The sequence below is a fragment of the Apium graveolens genome, chromosome 4, assembly GCF_009905375.1.
Source record: "Apium graveolens cultivar Ventura chromosome 4, ASM990537v1, whole genome shotgun sequence".
Taxonomy (NCBI): Eukaryota; Viridiplantae; Streptophyta; class Magnoliopsida; order Apiales; family Apiaceae; genus Apium; species Apium graveolens.
Window position 1 is genome coordinate 245,884,345 of NC_133650.1, and position 17,983 is coordinate 245,902,327.

The window sequence follows — 17,983 nt, forward strand, 5'->3', positions numbered from 1 at the left end:
CACCCTTGCTTTCTTCTTTCATCACACAACAACAGATAGAAGAGATGAACAGGACCAAGCTCCCAATTCGCGAGCGGATAGGAAACGTTCCGCAGTTTCCTATAGGCGTTGATGTCACTGTAGCTGAGGTAGGAACTACCAATAGGCTAGGCTTCAACTTTTGATGTACCAGATTTATGTATATTTATGAATTATAATAATGGCAAAGAAATGTAAATTTATTCAGAAACCCTTTTAAGGTGTATTGGCAGATAATTGTGGAATAAAATGACTTGTGATTATTTTGGATATTCATCTCTGAGACTATAACTTGTGGTGTGTGTGTTTATTGTGGGGTCACAGTATAGAGTAGTTGATTATTTATTAAGATTGGGTGTTATTAAGGGAAATGGAACTCGTTACAACCCGGATCCCCGACCCCGGATTTGGGGGTGTTACAGATGTGTTCGCATGGTCAGCAGCTGATATGCCAGGCATAGACCCGGAGCTGATTACTCACAAGTTAAACGTGGATCCAAGCAGGAAGACAGTGAAACAAAAGAAAAGAAACTTTGCCCCGAAAAGACAAGAGGCTATAAAACAGGAAGTAGAAAAGCTCTTAGAGGCTGGTTTCATTGAGGAGATTCAATTTCCGGAATGGTTAGCAAACCCTGTAATGGTGAAGAAGGCTAATGGAAAGTGGAGGATGTGTATAGACTTCACTGATCTGAATGATGCATGCCCTAAAGACTGTTTTCTGTTGCCAAGGATTGATACTTTAATTGATGCCACTGTTAGGCATGAGATGCTGAGTTTCATGGATGGATTTAGCGGATACAATCAGATTAAGATGCACAAGGATGACATTCCAAAGGTATCATTCATCACTGACTTTGGTGTTTATTGTTATCTTGTTATGGCATTTGGTCTTAAGAATGCAGGAGCCACCTATCAAAGATTGGTAAATAAAATTTTTAAGGACCTTATTGGTAAGACTATCAAAGTCTATGTTGATGACATGTTAGTTAATAGTCTAGCAAAGACTGATCATATAACCCATTTGAGGGAAGCTTTTGAGGTCCTGAGGTACCACAAGATGATGTTAAATCCTACAAAATGTGCTTTCGGAGTAGGATCTGGAAATTTTTTGGGATTAATGGTCTACAAGAGAGGGATAGAGGCTATCCCCGACAAAATAAAGGCAATTCTGGACATGGAACCACCAAAAACCGTTAAAGATGTTTAGAAGCTCACAGGAAGGGTTGCTGCGCTAGGAGGATTCATCTCCAAGTCAGGAGACAAGTGCTTGCAATTGTTCAAGTCACAAAAGAACATCAAGGACTTTGTATGGAATGAGGAAAACCAGAAGGCATTCGAAGAGTTAAAGAAGTATATGGCCCAGGCCCCGTTGTTGGCCAAGCCAGCTTTGAATGAAGTTTTATTCTTGTACTTAGCCATTTCAGAAAGTGCTTTGAGCGCTGTGTTGGTTAAGGAAGAATTGAAAATCCAGAAACCCGTATACTATGTAAGCAAAATTCTACATGGCGCTGAGTTGAATTATTCAACTATTGAGAAATTTGCTTTAGCCTTGGTAATGGCTTCAAGAAAGCTGCGTCCCTACTTTCAGGCTCATCAAATTGAGGTGCTAACAAATCAACCACTGAGAAATATCATTCACAGTCCCAAGGCAAGTGGGAGATTGATTAAGTGGTCAATAGAGCTGGGAGAGTTCGATCTCAAGTATAAGCCACAAACGGCGATAAAAGCCCAGGCGCTAGCTGACTTCGTGGTGGAGTGTACCATACCCAACCAAGAAGTCGGGGGGCAGGAAGATACCATACCTCAAGACAAGGGAGTCGATAATGGGGACAAAGAGAAGGACCATAAGGAGAAAAAATATTGGGTTCTCTAGTTTGATGGAGCATCAAAAACAAACTCTAGTGGAGCAGGATTGGTTTTACAAAGCCCTGATGGGTTCTTAATTGAGTATGCTATAAAGCTAGACTTCCCAACCACAAACAATGAGGCAGAATATGAAGCCCTGATAGCTGGCCTTGGCCTAGCTGGAACACTTAGAGTCAAAAACTTAAAGGTCCGTGGAGACTCGAAGCTGATCATATCCCAGGTAAAGGGAGAATTTGAGGCAAGGGATGATACGATGGCTAAGTATGTCCGCCTAGTAAGGGCTGTGATGACCCAATTTAATGAATGCCATGTTGAACACATTCCAAGGGAAGAAAATGCTACAAGGGAAGAAAATGCTAAGGCAAATGCTTTATCAAAGTTTGCTTCATCCGAGATAGAAGAAAGTTCAGGAAGTGTGTACTTCCGTGTTTTGAAGACACGAAGCATAGATGTTAAGCTTGTGGCTCCTATAGGCCTGGGGATGTCATGGATTGATCCCATTAAGGCTCACATTCAAACCGGTTGGTTGCCAAGCGATGCAACTGAAGCACGAAAGTTAACTGTTCGGGCACTAAGGTACTCTTTGATAGATGGGATTCTGTACAAAAGATCTTTCATGGTTCCTTATTTAAGGTGTCTCAGGCCCGATGAGGCACGCTTGGCTCTTGAAGAAGTGCATGAAGGTATTTGTGGACAACACTTGGGGGGCAGGGCCTTGGCTCATAAGATAACCCGTTTAGGCTTCTATTGGCCAGAAATGATGGCTGATGCCAAAGAATATGTGAAGAAGTGTGATCGCTGTCAGAAGCATGCACCTGTTGTTAGACAACCCCCCGAGATGCTGACCTCTATCAACTCGCCCATTCCCTTTGCTATGTGGGGAATGGATATTTTAGGGCCTTTCCCCATGGCCATGGCACAAAGGAAGTTTCTGATTGTAGCCATTGATTATTTCACCAAGTGGATTGAAGCCAAACCCTTGGCCAAAATCACAACTAAGCAGGTTGCACAATTCCTGTGGGAAAATATTATGTGCCGGTATGGAATTCCCCGTATCCTAGTCACCGACAATGGAACATAATTCAACAACGAGGAATTCAAGAAGCTCTAAGGAGCTGAGGTGCCCTCGGCATCCATATCATCATCCCCTTCGCTCTCGCTAGATGTCTCTGTCGTCTCGGAGGAGGAGGAAGAGCTATCGTCCTCAGCAGGCCTGGAAGAAGACTCGGGAGGAGGAATGAGCGGATCCTGAGGAACACGATCTGAGACAACTACTCGGGTACGAAACCTCTGTAGCAAAGTCTCGTCATCAGGGCAGACATAATCCGCTAGGTTAATATCAGGACAAGCCTCGTTCACGGTCCCAAGGGCCGTGTCCCAACCAGTCCTAAAAAACCCGGGAAAGACTGAGTCATCCCTAAACCTCATGGACTGGGCAAACTCCTCTGAGTCCAGGTAGTTATCTATAGCTTTGTCTTTCTCCGCCCGAAGTACCACCAGCTCGGCGTTAGACTCCCCGAGTTCTTCCTCCTTGCGTTTGAACTTCTTCTCCAGAGTAGCATACTTCTTCTGTTGCCTCATGAGGGCATTGTCGGCCTTATCGGAAGCCCGCTTCCATGACTCGGCTTGCCTCACAGCGCCTTGAAAATAGGCGTTAGACTGAAATAAAGCAATTAACAAAGTATAAGGCAAGAGAATGCTACAGGAAAGAAAGGTTAGTCTAAAAAAAAAGAAGAGGCATACCGAAGCCAGAGACTGAGCTCCCATAAGCTTAATCCTCTCAAGGTCAGGGGTGGCCACCACGTCAGTAAAATCCTTGGGAGTCACACTATGGTAGGACCAATCCCAAGCATGCTTCGTGGAACCAACCACGGTATCCCCTCGGCGGAATCCCCAAAGAGGCTGGAAGGCGCCTGTGGCAGCAGCAGCAGGGGCAGCAGCAGTGATAGGAGCACTATGGCCCTCAGCTCCTTCAGTTGAAGCCTCTCCCATAGGCTCCTTGTGTTTTCTCAAGAAGCTAGGCTCCGTGGCCTTCCCGCGGGTGTCCAGGCCTGCAAGGCGAGCTTTTTTCATCCGAGCAGTCTCTTCAACAAGAGGAACATTGTCCTCGTTAATCTCCTTAGCAGCTGCAAAACAAGGTAAAAAACAAAATAAGTGATGTTAATAATACATGAAATGAAATAAAGTTGAGAAGGGAAGAAAAATACCCTGTTGAGAAACAGAGGATAGTCCCACGTGAATGAGGGAGAACTCCTCTAAGAGAGTCTAGCTGGTAGTAGTGCCGTCGTCCTGAGTAAGCTCATTATAAATAATAGTTTCCTGAGGAGTTAAGTGAATGGATTTGAGGCTACCATCACTGACCCTCCCGAAGGAAGATCGGAAGAGTGTGCCCCAGTCACCATTCTCCCAACGTAACCCAACGAAACTATTCCTCCAATTTTGGTTGTTATCGGGAATAGAGGCGCTGTTAAAGATATGTTTACTTTTGGGCCTTTGCTTAACATAGACCCAACCACAAATACTGGAAGAGCTATTATAGCACTGAAAGACCTTCCTAAAAACAGCTACAGAAAGGGGAAAACCCTCCCTAAGGCAGCAGACCATAAAACATAAAATGTTCCTCCAAGTGTTTGGAGGAAGCTGACACGGGTTGATTTGTAAATCAGCTAAAAGATGAGGAATAAAAGGGTGGAAAGGAAACCTAAGCCCAGCATTAAGGGCATCTGTATAAATAAAGAGAGTGTCGGGTCTCCAGTGGCAAGTACGGTCACCACCAGAGACTGGAACTAATCTAAGAGGAGGAAAGACATTATAACATTTATTTAGTTTATTGAAATCTATGTTGTACCAAGTATTACAATGATTAAAAGAATCGAGATGTGCAGTAGAGGGATAGTCATCCCCCCTAGTATTAATCATATCGATTAAAGACATATACGAAGAACGGATCTCGATATCCTTACCTCGTTTTGAAGTCGAGGCTATCTTTGCCGCCCTCTCGGAATTCTTGTCAGCCATTAGTAAGCTGGAAAAAGCCTGAAGGGGAGGTTGGAAAATTAAGGGAGGGGATTTGAGAGAGGAAAAGTTAAAAGGTTGGAGGAAAGATGAGGAGAAGTTGTAGAATGAGTAGAGAGGTGAAATGAGAGGTGTGGAGAAATCAAACTCTCACCCCACCTTTATATAGCCAAGGAAGGGGGATAATGGGCCTTAAAAAGCCCATTTGGGCCCAAAAGTTAGAAGGTTCTGGAATTATCCAGGAAATTCCTGGAAAATTCAAGAGAAAAAACTTGAGTTTTTGAAGAATCTGGAAGAATCCAGAAAAACCCTAGAAGAATTTGGAATTTGGGCTTAGAAAATAAAAGCCCAGCTCAGAAAAAGGGCCCAATTTTAGAAAAAATCAAGCCCAGTTAAGGGCCTAAGTGTTTAAAAAGCCCTGTTTGAGGCCCAAATGGTGTTTAAGAAAAAAGGGGTGGAAAGGGAGCCCAGTTAAAACAATAGGCCAATTGCAAAACCTAGCTGGACCAAGAAAAATGGGCCCAAGGTTTTTCTATTGAAGCCCAGAATTAAGGGTAGGCCCAATAAGAAAATAAGCCCAGTTGGGCCCAAGGTTTTTTTATTGAAGCCCAGAATTAAGGGTAGGCTCAATAAGAAAATAAGCCCAGTTAAAATGGGCCCAAGTTTTAGCCCAGCATTAAAGGCCTAAATCCAAGTATGTACAATATATATATATATATGTATATATTCTTGACCCTGTCGACCAGAAAATACAAAGAAATCCTGGTCGAATGGCCTGAGGTCGAATTTCCCTCAACCAGGGCTGATAAAAGAAGCTAATTCGGTCAAGAAAAGAATTCTGACCAAAATTCTTGGTCGAAAATGATTGTTTTTCGACCAAAATGCCAGAATAGTGTTTGACCTTGTCCCTTGACCCTGTTGACCAGGAAACAAGATAAAATCCTGGTCGAACCGATCCTGCTCGAAATAGCTTCGACTAAGGCAAGAGATGATGGTTAATTCGGTCGAAAAATGGAGTCCTGACCGAAAATCTTAACCGAAATAGAAAAAATTCCTGATCGAAAATTCCTAGTCGAAATATTTAAAAAAAATAAGAAAAAAAAGAAGGGGAGAGAAATCCTGGCCGAAATTTGACCAGGATTCTTGCTCGAATGGATTCTCCTCGAAAAGCCTTCGACCAAGGCTGAATGAAGGTTGATTCGACCAGGATCCTGGTCGAATAGGATTCCTGGTCGAAATCTGTATAAAAAAAGAGAAAGGAGACAAAAAAGGAAAAAAAGGAAGAAAAAGAGAAAATTCCTGGAAAATTATAGAAAAATAAGAAAATTCCTTGAAATATTTTCTGAAAAATATTTTCAGAAATAAGGAATAAATCCAGAAAATTAAGGAAATTCCTTGAAATATTTTCTGAAAAATATTAATATTTTCAGAAATAAGGAATAAATCCAGAAAATTAAGGATAAATCCCAGAAATTAAGGGAAAATCCAGAAAATTAAGGATAAATCCCAGAAATTAAGGGAAAAATCCCAGAATAAAGGGAAAAATTCCTGGAAATTAAGGATAAATCTTAGAAATTAAGGGAAAATCTGGGAAATTAAGGGAAAAATCCGGGAAATTAAGGAAAAATCCCAGAATAAAGGGAAAATATCCGGGAAATTAAGGAAAAATCCTAGAATTAAGGGAAAGATCCCTAAAAATTAAGATAATTCCTGAATAAAAAGAAAAATCGTTATAAACGTGTAGGTCGCTCCACACTTTACGCAAAAACGAAACCCTGTAAGAAAATGAATAGACTTAACTTCTGCGAAACCTAATCAATGTTTCCCAAAAATTGGGGGGCAAATGATAGGGATAAATAAATCCTGAGTGTATAATTAAATATTGCATTAATTGTACAAGGTGAGGGCTGCTAGGCCCAATAAGAAGATGTATGGTATTCAGACCAGAAAGGTTAACATGTTGATCATGCCTGATGGAACAGATCAGGCCTGATGGAACAAAGAAGGCCCAAAAGCCCTGATTATTTATTAATTTCGTAATTAATAAATAAGGGAGAAAAACAGCTATTAAGATAAGTCCTAGTGGGCATATAAATCCTTGTAGATTGGCCTCCAAGGAACCTTATGGGGTAAGGAATCAGCTTCCTAGGACTCCCAAGTCTATCCTAAGTCAGAGACTTGATCATCAAGTCTCCTATACCAAGTCCAATTTAAGGACTCCCACATCTATATAAGGGGCCTCACCCCACAAATCAGAACTACGTTTTTCTGACTTGATCCTTGGTAATCAGCAAGGTACGTAGGCATCTTGTTAAGGCAGAATGAGTCACGAAACACAAGAGCAGTCAAATCGAGCCTTGAAGCTCACGATCCTTAGTACTAAATACAGCGATTATATATATTAGTTTTCAATCCATAACAATGGGATATGGCTTGATTTCAAAGGACAATATCATCATTGAGGAGGTTGCCTTAGTGGATGGTCTCAAACACAATTTGTTGAGTATCAGCCAGCTTTGTGATAAAGGCAACTTAGTAACCTTCAACTCAGAAGCCTGTGTTGTGACTAATAAAAGAAGCAACAAAGTGGTTCTCACTGGTGTGAGAAAAGAAAATGTGTACCTAGCTGATTTTAACTCATCTAATGCAGAATCTGTTACTTGTCTTCTCAGCAAAGCAAGTCAAGATGAAAGTTGGCTATGGCACAAGAAGCTATCCCATTTAAACTTCAAGATAATGAATGAGCTAGTAAAGAAAGAATTGGTAAGAGGCATTCCTCTAGTGGAGTTTTCTAAAGATGGATTGTGTGATGCCTGCCAAAAAGGGAAGCAGATTAAAGCATCATTCAGGACGAAACTTGATTCAACAATTGAAGAGCCTTTGCAACTGCTTCACATGGATTTGTTTGGACCAGTCAATGTGTTGTCCATCTCAAGGAAAATATTTTGCCTAGTAATTGTAGATGATTTCTCAAAGTTCTCTTGGACATATTTCCTAAAGTCTAAAGATGATGCTAGGGAAATCATCATCAATCACATAAGGCAAGTCAATAATCATCCTGATTTTAAGGTTAGAAGAATCAGGAGTGACAATGTAACTGAGTTCAAGAATTCTGTCATGAGAGCATTTTGTGAGGAAAATGGGATTTTGCATGAGTTTTCAGCATCAAGGACTCCATAACAGAATGGAGTAGTGGAAAGGAAGAACAGATCACTTATTGAAGCTGCAAGGACAATGCTTGAAGAATCTAAACTGCAAACCTATTTCTGGGATGAAGCTATAAATACTGCATGCTACACTCAGAATATTTCTCTGGTTAATCAAGCAAGATGCATGACTCCCTATTAATTGTTCAAGAACAAGAAGCCAACTCTAAATTTTCTTCATGTCTTTGGCTGCAAATGCTATATTTTGAGAAATCAAACTGATCAAAATGGTAGTTTGATGCTAAAGCAGATTAAGGAAATTTTGTTGGATATGCTGTTGGTAAAGCATACATAGTCTACGATCTAAGAACCAACATTGTTGTGGAATCAATACATGTTGTGTTTGATGATAAAAAGATTGAAGGACTGAAAGATGGAAATTGCCATGAGAGCCTCAAATTTGACAATGTGGAAATGGTTAGTGATGACAGTGATGATGAAAGTGATCAAGAAATAGTGTTTAAGGATAATATAGATAAATCTACTACCAACGAAGCACAAAACTCAACATCTGTCGAGTTGCATAATGCTTCATCCATCGGGAGGCAATCTGCGTTATCCGTCGGGAGACAACCAGCTTCATCCGTCGGTACCCAAAATTCACCATCCATCGGGTTATCAAAAGGAGCAGGAAGTCAAGATAGATCACCTACAGAAAGTTCCCCTTTCTCAAATCAAAGATCCACAAACTCAGGGGGAGTTTCTAACAATCAAAACTCAATCACACATCAAGACAACAATGAGGTTTCTTCATCAAGAGCTAATCTACCTCAACAAAGAAAATGGACAAAACATCACACCTTTGAGCTTATTATTGGTAATGTTCCTTCTAGAGTTCAAACAAGGAGAGCAACTCAAGAAGAATGTCTATACAGTAGATTTCTTTCCAAGGAAGAGCCAAAGAAGGTAGAAGAAGCTTTGTTGGATCCTGATTGTATTTTAGCTATACAGGAGGAGCTAAACCAACTTGAAAGGAATAATGTATGGAAGCTGGTGCCCAAGCCTAAAGGAAAGAATCCAATAGACACCAAATGGGTATTCAGAAATAAGATGGATGAAAATGGCATAGTATTCAGGAACAAAGCTAGATTGGTTGCTAAGGGCTATTGTCAATAAGAAGATATAGATTTTGATGAAACATTTGCTCCTGTTGCAAGACTTGAAGCCATCAGAATCTTCTTATCCTATGCAGCCCATTCCAATTTCAAGGTCTATCAAATGGATGTCAAAAGTGCCTTTATAAATGGAGGTTTGGAGGAAGAAGTCTATGTCAGTCAACCTCCTGGTTTTGAAGATCCAAATTTTCCAGATCATGGCTATTATCTTTTGAAAGCACTTTATGGACTGCAGCAAGCACCTAGAGCCTGGTATGACACTTTATCAAAGTTCCTTTTGGAAAATCACTTCACAAGAGGTACTGTAGATAAAACTTTATTTTTCAGAAATGTTAATGGCTCTAGTATACTTGTTCAAATTTATGTAAATGATATTATTTTTGGCTCTACAGATGAGAAACTTTGCAAAAAGTTTGCCAAACTGATGCAAAGTAAGTATAAAATGAGTATGATGGGAGAACTAACTTAATTTCTTGGTTTACAAGTTAAGAAAGTTAGTGATGGAATATTCATTAGTCAAACTAAATACATTTTTGATCTTTTAAAGAAGTTTGATCTAGTAGATTGTACATCTGCAAAAACTCCCATGGCCACTGCAACTAAGCTTGAATTAAACACTACTGAAAAGTCTGTGGATATTTCAAGTTATAGAGGCACAGTTGGCTCACTTTTGTACTTAACAGCTAGTAGGCCAGATATAATGTTTTCTACATATTTATGTGCTAGATTTCAGGCTGATCCTAGAGAATCTCACTTAATAGCTATTAAGAGAATTTTCAGATATCTCAAGGGAACACAAAAACTTGGCATTTGGTACCCTAGAGATTCTGGTTTTGATCTAACTGGTTATTCAGATGCAGATTATGCAGGTTGTAGAATTGATAGAAAAAGTACAACAAGAACCTGTCAATTTCTAGGAAACAAGCTTGTGTCCTGGTTCAGTAAAAAGCAATTGTTAGACTATGGTTTGCAAGTTGAGAGGATTCCTATTTTCTGTGATAACACAAGTACAATTGCCATCACTGAAAATCCAGTACAACATTCAAGGACAAAGCACATAGATATCAAGTACCACTTCATAAGGGAACATGTAATGAACAGTACTGTAGAATTACATTTTGTTCCAAGTGAGTGATAAGTGGATTTTATATCCACTTGGAATGCTTTATTACAAGCTTAAATTGGTGTTTTGGACTCAAGTTGTTGGTATTTTGATGTGTTTTTGTGTTATTGCATTTCAGGTATCAGTTAAATGAAGAAAAGAGTTTTTAAAGGAAATATGATGAAAAGTGATCAGAATTGGAAGCCAAGGCCATTGTCAAGTTGTAGAGAATCTCAATAGCTTCGCGTGGGCAATTGAATCGCCTAATTCTGACGAGTAGAACTCAAGTTATGGTCAAAAAAAGATTCATCAGAATATTTTTCCAGTCAGTAGCTGAGCGCCCGCTCAGAGAGCTGAGCGCCCGCTCAGGAGAGCTGAGCGGCCGCTCAGGAGAGTTGAGCGGCCGCTCAGGGCGCAGCTGGTCGCTGATTTCGCTGAAAAAGCCTTTTTTGAGTGGAATTTGATGATTTTAAGGGTCCAGGTCCACTAGGGGCGTATATATACTTAAAAAAAGGGTTTTCATCATCCGGGAATATTGGGATACCAAGGAGAAGGCCTAGAAGCACAGACAACTCTGAAAAAGAAGATCTTATTTTCAACTTGTGATTCTTTAAATTAGTTGTAACTTTGGATGCTCGTTTTGTTCTTGTTGAACCTAGATCTCGTTTATTCGTACTTTGATTATTATTTAGTTTATTAAGACCTTATTTTATACCATGCTTTCATTGGAACCCATGGTGACGATGAGTTCGATTATGGGCTAATCATTGTCATGGGATTCTAGCGGATTTACTTATGAATTTCAATAATTAATTTATTTCGATATCTTGGTGTGTGGTGATTGATTGATATCCTAGTATTGGTTGTGCTTATTCGTCTTATGTATGTAGCTAACATATAAGATAGCGTGTTAATCTCTATTGAAGTGACAGTGAATATAGAGGTTTAGAACTTGCCATGCTAGCATAGGTTCATGTATGTGTATGCATGATTCGTAGGTAACTCTAACCGTTTTACTTGCCCTATGTAATCAAGATAGATAACTTATGCTTAAACCGTTATGTTGTCAAATTCATAGACATATATGGTCTCAATATAATTGGTGCCTATTCAGTTTCTATCTCTTTTGTGGATGTCTGGTAGAATGGTACCCGTGCAACGAAAGTTGGCGTTTATCAGTTTCGTGTTATCTGATTAGTGTTATCACCATCACATGCTAAGGTTAAGAATAATGACTTTGAATGAAGTAGTAATGAAGTTAGAATCCCATGTTTGTCATATATAGTAATTCAACCTCAATTCTCTTAGTTAATGTTATTTAGTATAATCTCTTAGTTTAATAAAAACCCAATTTGTTATTTGTCTTAGCATTGAGCGATAACCATACATTGTTGCATAGGTACATAAATTGAACTTAACCTAAACCAGTCTCTGTGGGAACGAATCTGATTTATATCTTATACTACTTGTGAACGCGTATACTTGCATGAATATTAGCGCGTGTTTTCGCCCTAACAAGTTTTTGGCGCCGCTGCCGGGGACTCGGTGTTAATTTTTAGTTTATGTGCTTGTCATCAGTGGTCGTTAAAGTTCACTGACTCGGATTCTTTTACTTTCACGGTTTATTTGTTTGTGTTTCAGTTACTCATTACAATGGGAGATCCAGCAGCACGAACGAAAGCCTTGTTGGACTTTTCTCAACCCAAGATCAATGACATTCAATCTAGCATTGTCCGGCCAGCTATCACAGCTAATACCTTTGAGATCAAGCCTGGCATAATTCAATGGGTACAGACTTCAGTCCAGTTTGGGGGTTCTCCAACGGAAGATCCAAATACACACATTAGGGATTTCATTGAGATATGCGACACCTTCAGGTTCAATGGCGTTTCCGAAGATGCTCTTAAGTTGAGACTGTTTCCATTCTCTCTGAGGGACAAGGCTAAGAGCTGGTTACACTCTCTACCAGCTGGTTCGATTACTACTTGGGAGGATCTTGCTCAGAAATTCCTTACTAAATTCTTCCCTATGGCGAAGACAGCTGCAATGAGGAACGCTATTACTCAATTTATGCAGCAAATGGGAGAATCGCTATGTGAAGCTTGGGAGCGCTACAAGGAGATGCTTAGGAAGTGTCCTCATCATGGAATTCCTGATTGGATGATCATCACTTGTTTTTACAATGGGTTGGGAGCACAGTCCAGACCCATGCTTGATGCAGCATCAGGCGGAGCATTATGTGCAAAGAGCTATGAGGAAGCTTATGATCTAATTGAACTGATGGTTGCTAATGAATATCAGTATCCAACCCAGAGATGTCCACAGGGAAATGTAGCAGGAGTTCTTGAGGTGGATACAGCTACGGCTATCACTGCTCAACTAAAGGCGTTGTCTATGAAGATCGATTCTCTGGCTAACTATGGTGTTAAGCAGATAACCAGTGTTTGTGAGCTGTGTGCAGGTCCGCATACGACAGAGCAATGCGCTATATCTAGTGACTCAGCTCAGTTTGTGAGCAACTTTCAGAGATCGTAACAGCCAGTTCCTGCCACTTATTATCCTGACAACTGGAATCATCCTAACTTCAGCTGGAGCAACAATCAGAATATGATGCAACAGCCGTTCCAGCAGTTTGCAAATAAGCTATTTAACCCTCTTGGTTTTCAGCAACAATTTACACCAAGACAACAACTCCAACTTCAACAACAAACTAATGATGCAGGTCTATCTTCGAATGAAAAATCTGAATTGGAGGAGTTGAGGCTTATATGCAAAAACCAGGCTCTTATATGCCAAAGCCAGGCTGTTTCTATCCAGAATCTGGAGAACCAAATAGGGCAAATTGCTAATGCCTTATTGAATCAACCACCAAGAACGCTTCCTAGTGATACAGAAACAAATCCAGGCAAGAGGGAAGTTGAAGAACAGATGAACGCCATCACCTTAAGGTCTGGAAAGGTCGCAAGCCCCCAAGTTCAGCAAGACGAAGAGCCTGAAAAGTCTCAAGTTCCAGAATCTGAAGTTTTGGCTGAAGAAGATGTGTAGAAGGAAGTAGAGGTGGAACCAAGGAAGACTACTGTGGAACACACTCCTCCTGAGGGTAATACAGGGGAGAAACAGATCTATCCTCCACCTCCTTTTCCTAAGAGGCTACAGAAGAAAAAGCTGGATAAGCAATTTGTTAAGTTTCTGGAGGTATTCAAGAAACTTCATATCAACATACCTTTCGCTGAAGCTCTTGAACAAATGCCTAGCTATGCGAGGTTTATGAAAGGTATTCTCTCTCGAAAAGTGAATCTCGATGACTTAGAGACCGTTACTCTCACGGAGGAATGCAGTGCTGTGCTGCAACAGAAGTTGCCTCCGAAGCTTAAAGATCCTGGAAGCTTCACTATTCCTTGCACCATCGGAAACTTGTCGTTCGACAAGTGTTTATGTGATTTAGGAGCTAGCATCAATCTGATGCCCTTATCTATCTTCAAGAAGCTTGGTCTGCCTGATCTGAAACCAACATACATGTCATTGCAACTAGCTGACCGTTCTATCGCTTATCCACGAGGTATAGTGGAGGATGTCTTGGTCAAGGTGGATAAACTCTTCTTCCCTGCTGACTTTGTAATTCTTGATTTCGAGGAAGATAAGAAGATTCCCATTATCTTGGGAAGACCATTCTTGGCTACAGGCCGAACTATGATCGATGTGCAAAAAGGAGAGCTTTTGATGAAGGTTTATGATCAAAAGGTCACTTTTAATGTGTTCAAGGCAATAAAGTTACCCACAGAAACAGAAGAGTGCTTTAAAATAGAGCGGGTCGACTTAGTTTTTGAAGATGAAGGAGGAGTAGAGCAACTGCAGGTTTTGAATGCACCTCCGTGGGAAAAGAAATTGGATATGCCATTTGATTCTCTTGGGTTAGCAGAGCTGAAAATTTCTCAGGAGCGTTTTGAACCATTTACTCAAGAAGCTCCCATATCTGAGCTCAACCGACAACCAGATCACTTGAGTTATTCATTCTTAAGTGCACCCCCTGACAAGGGGTTGGGATATATCTTTGATGATGTAGAGGGTAGCCGAACGGATCCTCCAGTGCCTATAGAGGGTTCTTCTCATGTGCAGCAGGTAGTTGATAGGACTGGTGTTGGTGATGAGCAGTACAGGCGAGTAATTAGGCGTATGGAGGCCATGCACGACATTCACCGTCATTTTGCTGAAGATTTGACACACGCTTTCGGTACTATTTTCCGAGACACTAGTGGCGAAGTTGATTGGCCACCTGATCCTCCACCCGACGAGGGTGAATCTCCCGCTAATTAGGTATGCCTGAAATCCTTATTATTACCTTCAATGAGGACATTGAAAATTTTAAGTTTGGGGATGATAATGTAAGGATTAGTAGTATGTGTCCATATAGATTCATATAGATTCATGTTGCATGTTTAGTTGTAGTTCATTCATATTTTTGTATGATTGTTCATTTAGGACATATTTGTTTGTTTTTATGTAATTTAATATAGTTGCATTTGCATGCATATTTAGCATGATCCCTTAAGATGAACTATGATATTTGATAAGTTGATGTTGATTTGAGTGTGGTGATGACGAACAGAGGGATGTTTAAGTCCTAATAAATTGATTTGCATGCCAGAAACAAATATTTTCACAAAGTCTTATAGGGTTGTTTTTGATCTAGATCATGATCATACTTGTTTGTTGTTGAGATTTAATCACTTGGTTATATTTAGAATTTGTGATATTCTCGTAATGACGTAAAAACAATGATTTTTTTTATCTGGAGAAAAACTTGGATTTCATTGCTAGTTGTTGTAAGGCTAGGTGTCAAATGGCTAGTAGCCGGCTCATATTTTTATGAGTAATCTAGGGTTGAACGAGATGGAGCGAAACACACTCATTCAAGAATTGTTGAAAAGAAAAGAAAAAAAAAAGAAAAAAGAGAAAAAAAAGAAAAAAAAAAGAAAAAAAAAAGAAAGAAAAAAGTACGTGTTTATGCATAATTGATCAAGAGTGAGCTCTTTAATACTCGAGTTATTAAGTTTTAGGGGACTTTGTGCCTAGTGACCTAAGGCTTTTATAGCCTGGGATCCACTAACCTAACGCTCGCTACATGGGTATTATTGTATAAGTCTTTTGGGACCTCATTAATTGCACGATCAAATAAGCATCTTTGTTATGTGTTCAATAATAGTGTGAATCCTTGTATAACTCTAGTAGAAAGGAGGTGTTGTGAGTCATAATGTGTTTATTGTCTATTCTGTTTATAAACTTTTGATTGTTTCGATGATAGATAAGTTATGGTTATTGATCTAGTATCGAGAGTATATCTGTTAAGAATCCACACACACACGTTTCTGGTTTGTGAGTTGGTTTGTGGGATTTATTCGAGCTCTGTTTAAAGTCATTGCATTTTTAGAGGCATTGGCTAATTCATTTGGTTATAGTTATTCTGAGGGGATCGATTATATTATCATTTAGTTGCATTCACGTAGTTGCATTCATGCATTAGGTTTGTTCTGTAGTTTTGAGTCTGTTTATGCTTGAGGACAAGCATCGATTCAAGTTTGGGGGTGTGATAAGTGGATTTTATATCCACTTGGAATGCTTTATTACAAGCTTAAATTGGTGTTTTGGACTCAAGTTGTTGGTATTTTGATGTGTTTTTGTGTTATTGCATTTCAGGTTTCAGTTAAATGAAGAAAAGAGCTTTTAAAGGAAATATGATGAACAGTGATCAGAATTGGAATCCAAGGCCATTGTCAAGTTGTAGAGAATCTCCATAGCTTCGCGTGGGCAGTTGAATCGCCTAATTCTGACGAGTAGAACTCAAGTTATGGTCAAAACAAGATTCATCAGAATATTTTTCCAGTCAGTAGCTGAGCGCCCGCTCAGAGAGCTGAGTGCCCGCTCAGGAGAGCTGAGCGGCCGCTCAGGAGAGTTGAGCGGCCGCTCAGGGCACGGCTGGTCGCTGATTTCGCTGAAAAAGCCTTTTTTGAGTGGAATTTGATGATTTTAAGGGTCCAGGTCCACTAGGGGCGTATATATACTTAAAAAAAGGGTTTTTATCATCCGGGAAGATTGGGATACCAAGGAGAAGGCCTAGAAGCACAGAACAACTCCGAAAAAGAAGATCTTATTTTCAACTTGTGATTCTTTAAATTAGTTGTAACTTTGGATGCTCGTTTTGTTCTTGTTGAACCTAGATCTCGTTTATTCGTACTTTGATTATTATTTAGTTTATTAAGACCTTGTTTTATACCATGCTTTTATTGGAACCCATGGTGACGATGAGTTCGATTATGGGCTAATCGTTGTCATAGGATTCTAGCGGATTTACTTATGAATTTCAATAATTAATTTATTTCGATATCTTGGTGTGTGGTGATTGATTGATATCCTAGTATTGGTTGTGCTTATTCATCTTATGTATGTAGCTAACATATAAGATAGCGTGTTAATCTCTATTGAAGCGACAGTGAATATAGAGGTTTAGAACTTGCCATGCTAGCATAGGTTCATGTATGTGTATGCATGATTCGTAGGTAACTCTAACCGTCTTACTTGCCCTATGTAATCAAGATAGATAACTTATGCTTAAACCGTTATGTTGTCAAATTCTATAGACATATAGGATCTCAATATAATTGGTGCCTATTCAGTTTCTATCTCTTTTGTGGATGTCTGGTAGAATGGTACCCGTGCAACGAAAGTTGGCGTTTATCAGTTTCGTGTTATCTGATTAGTGTCATCACCATCACATGCTAAGGTTAAGAATAATGACTTTGAATGAAGTAGTAATGAAGTTAGAATCCCATGTTTGTCATATATAGTAATTCAACCTCAATTCTCTTAGTTAATGTTATTTAGTATAATCTCTTAGTTTAATAAAAACCCAATTTGTTATTTGTCTTAGCATTGAGCGATAACCATACATTGTTGCATAGGTACATAAATTGAACTTAACCTAAACCAGTCTCTGTGGGAACGAATCTGATTTATATTTTATACTACTTGCGAACGCGTATACTTGCGTGAATATTAGCGCGTGTTTTCGCCCTAACAGTGAGAAGCAGCTTGCAGATATCTTTACCAAGCCACTGGATGAATCCACCTTTTCAAGGTTGGTAAGTGAGTTAGGTATGCTTAATTACTCTTAAATCTATATGAGTTAATTTGCAAGTTGAAATGCAGCCAGAAATTTAATTGATTTTTCAGTCATAGATAAAATTTTGGCTAAGTCAAATTTACATCTCAACGGATGATCTTTATCCATCGAGTTTGATCATTCGTAGTATATTATTTGCTAATAAAAATTAATTATTTTTCTGAAATATTTTATGTCTCGACGGATAACAATTTATCCTCATCCGTCGAATTGTCTTAATCTCAGCCGTTAATTCCCTGTACATTATCCATCGAGTATACTTACAGTTTGTAAGCATAACACGACGGATAATGGGTGGAATTTTTACAGTTTATTTTTAAACGGCTATTTTAGGAAATTTCTATTGGTTACTTTATTTTACTTTATTATTTTTATCAGTTATTTTTGAGATAGTATAAAAGCTTATTTCATTTCAATCGCTTATCTTTTATCATTCTCAATTTCAATTAGAGAATAAGAGCTAATTTCATTCTCTCTCAAAGCA

The 17,983-nt window shown here is 39.4% G+C and overlaps 1 non-coding gene across 1 annotated transcript; it reads right to left on the reverse strand.

Moving 5' to 3' along the window:
* Positions 1-12,365: 12,365 nt before the first annotated feature.
* LOC141723227 (small nucleolar RNA R71) lies at positions 12,366-12,472 on the reverse strand. The gene has a single exon (XR_012576213.1). It is a non-coding gene; the product is annotated as a small nucleolar RNA R71 (small nucleolar RNA).
* Positions 12,473-17,983: the final 5,511 nt, after the last annotated feature.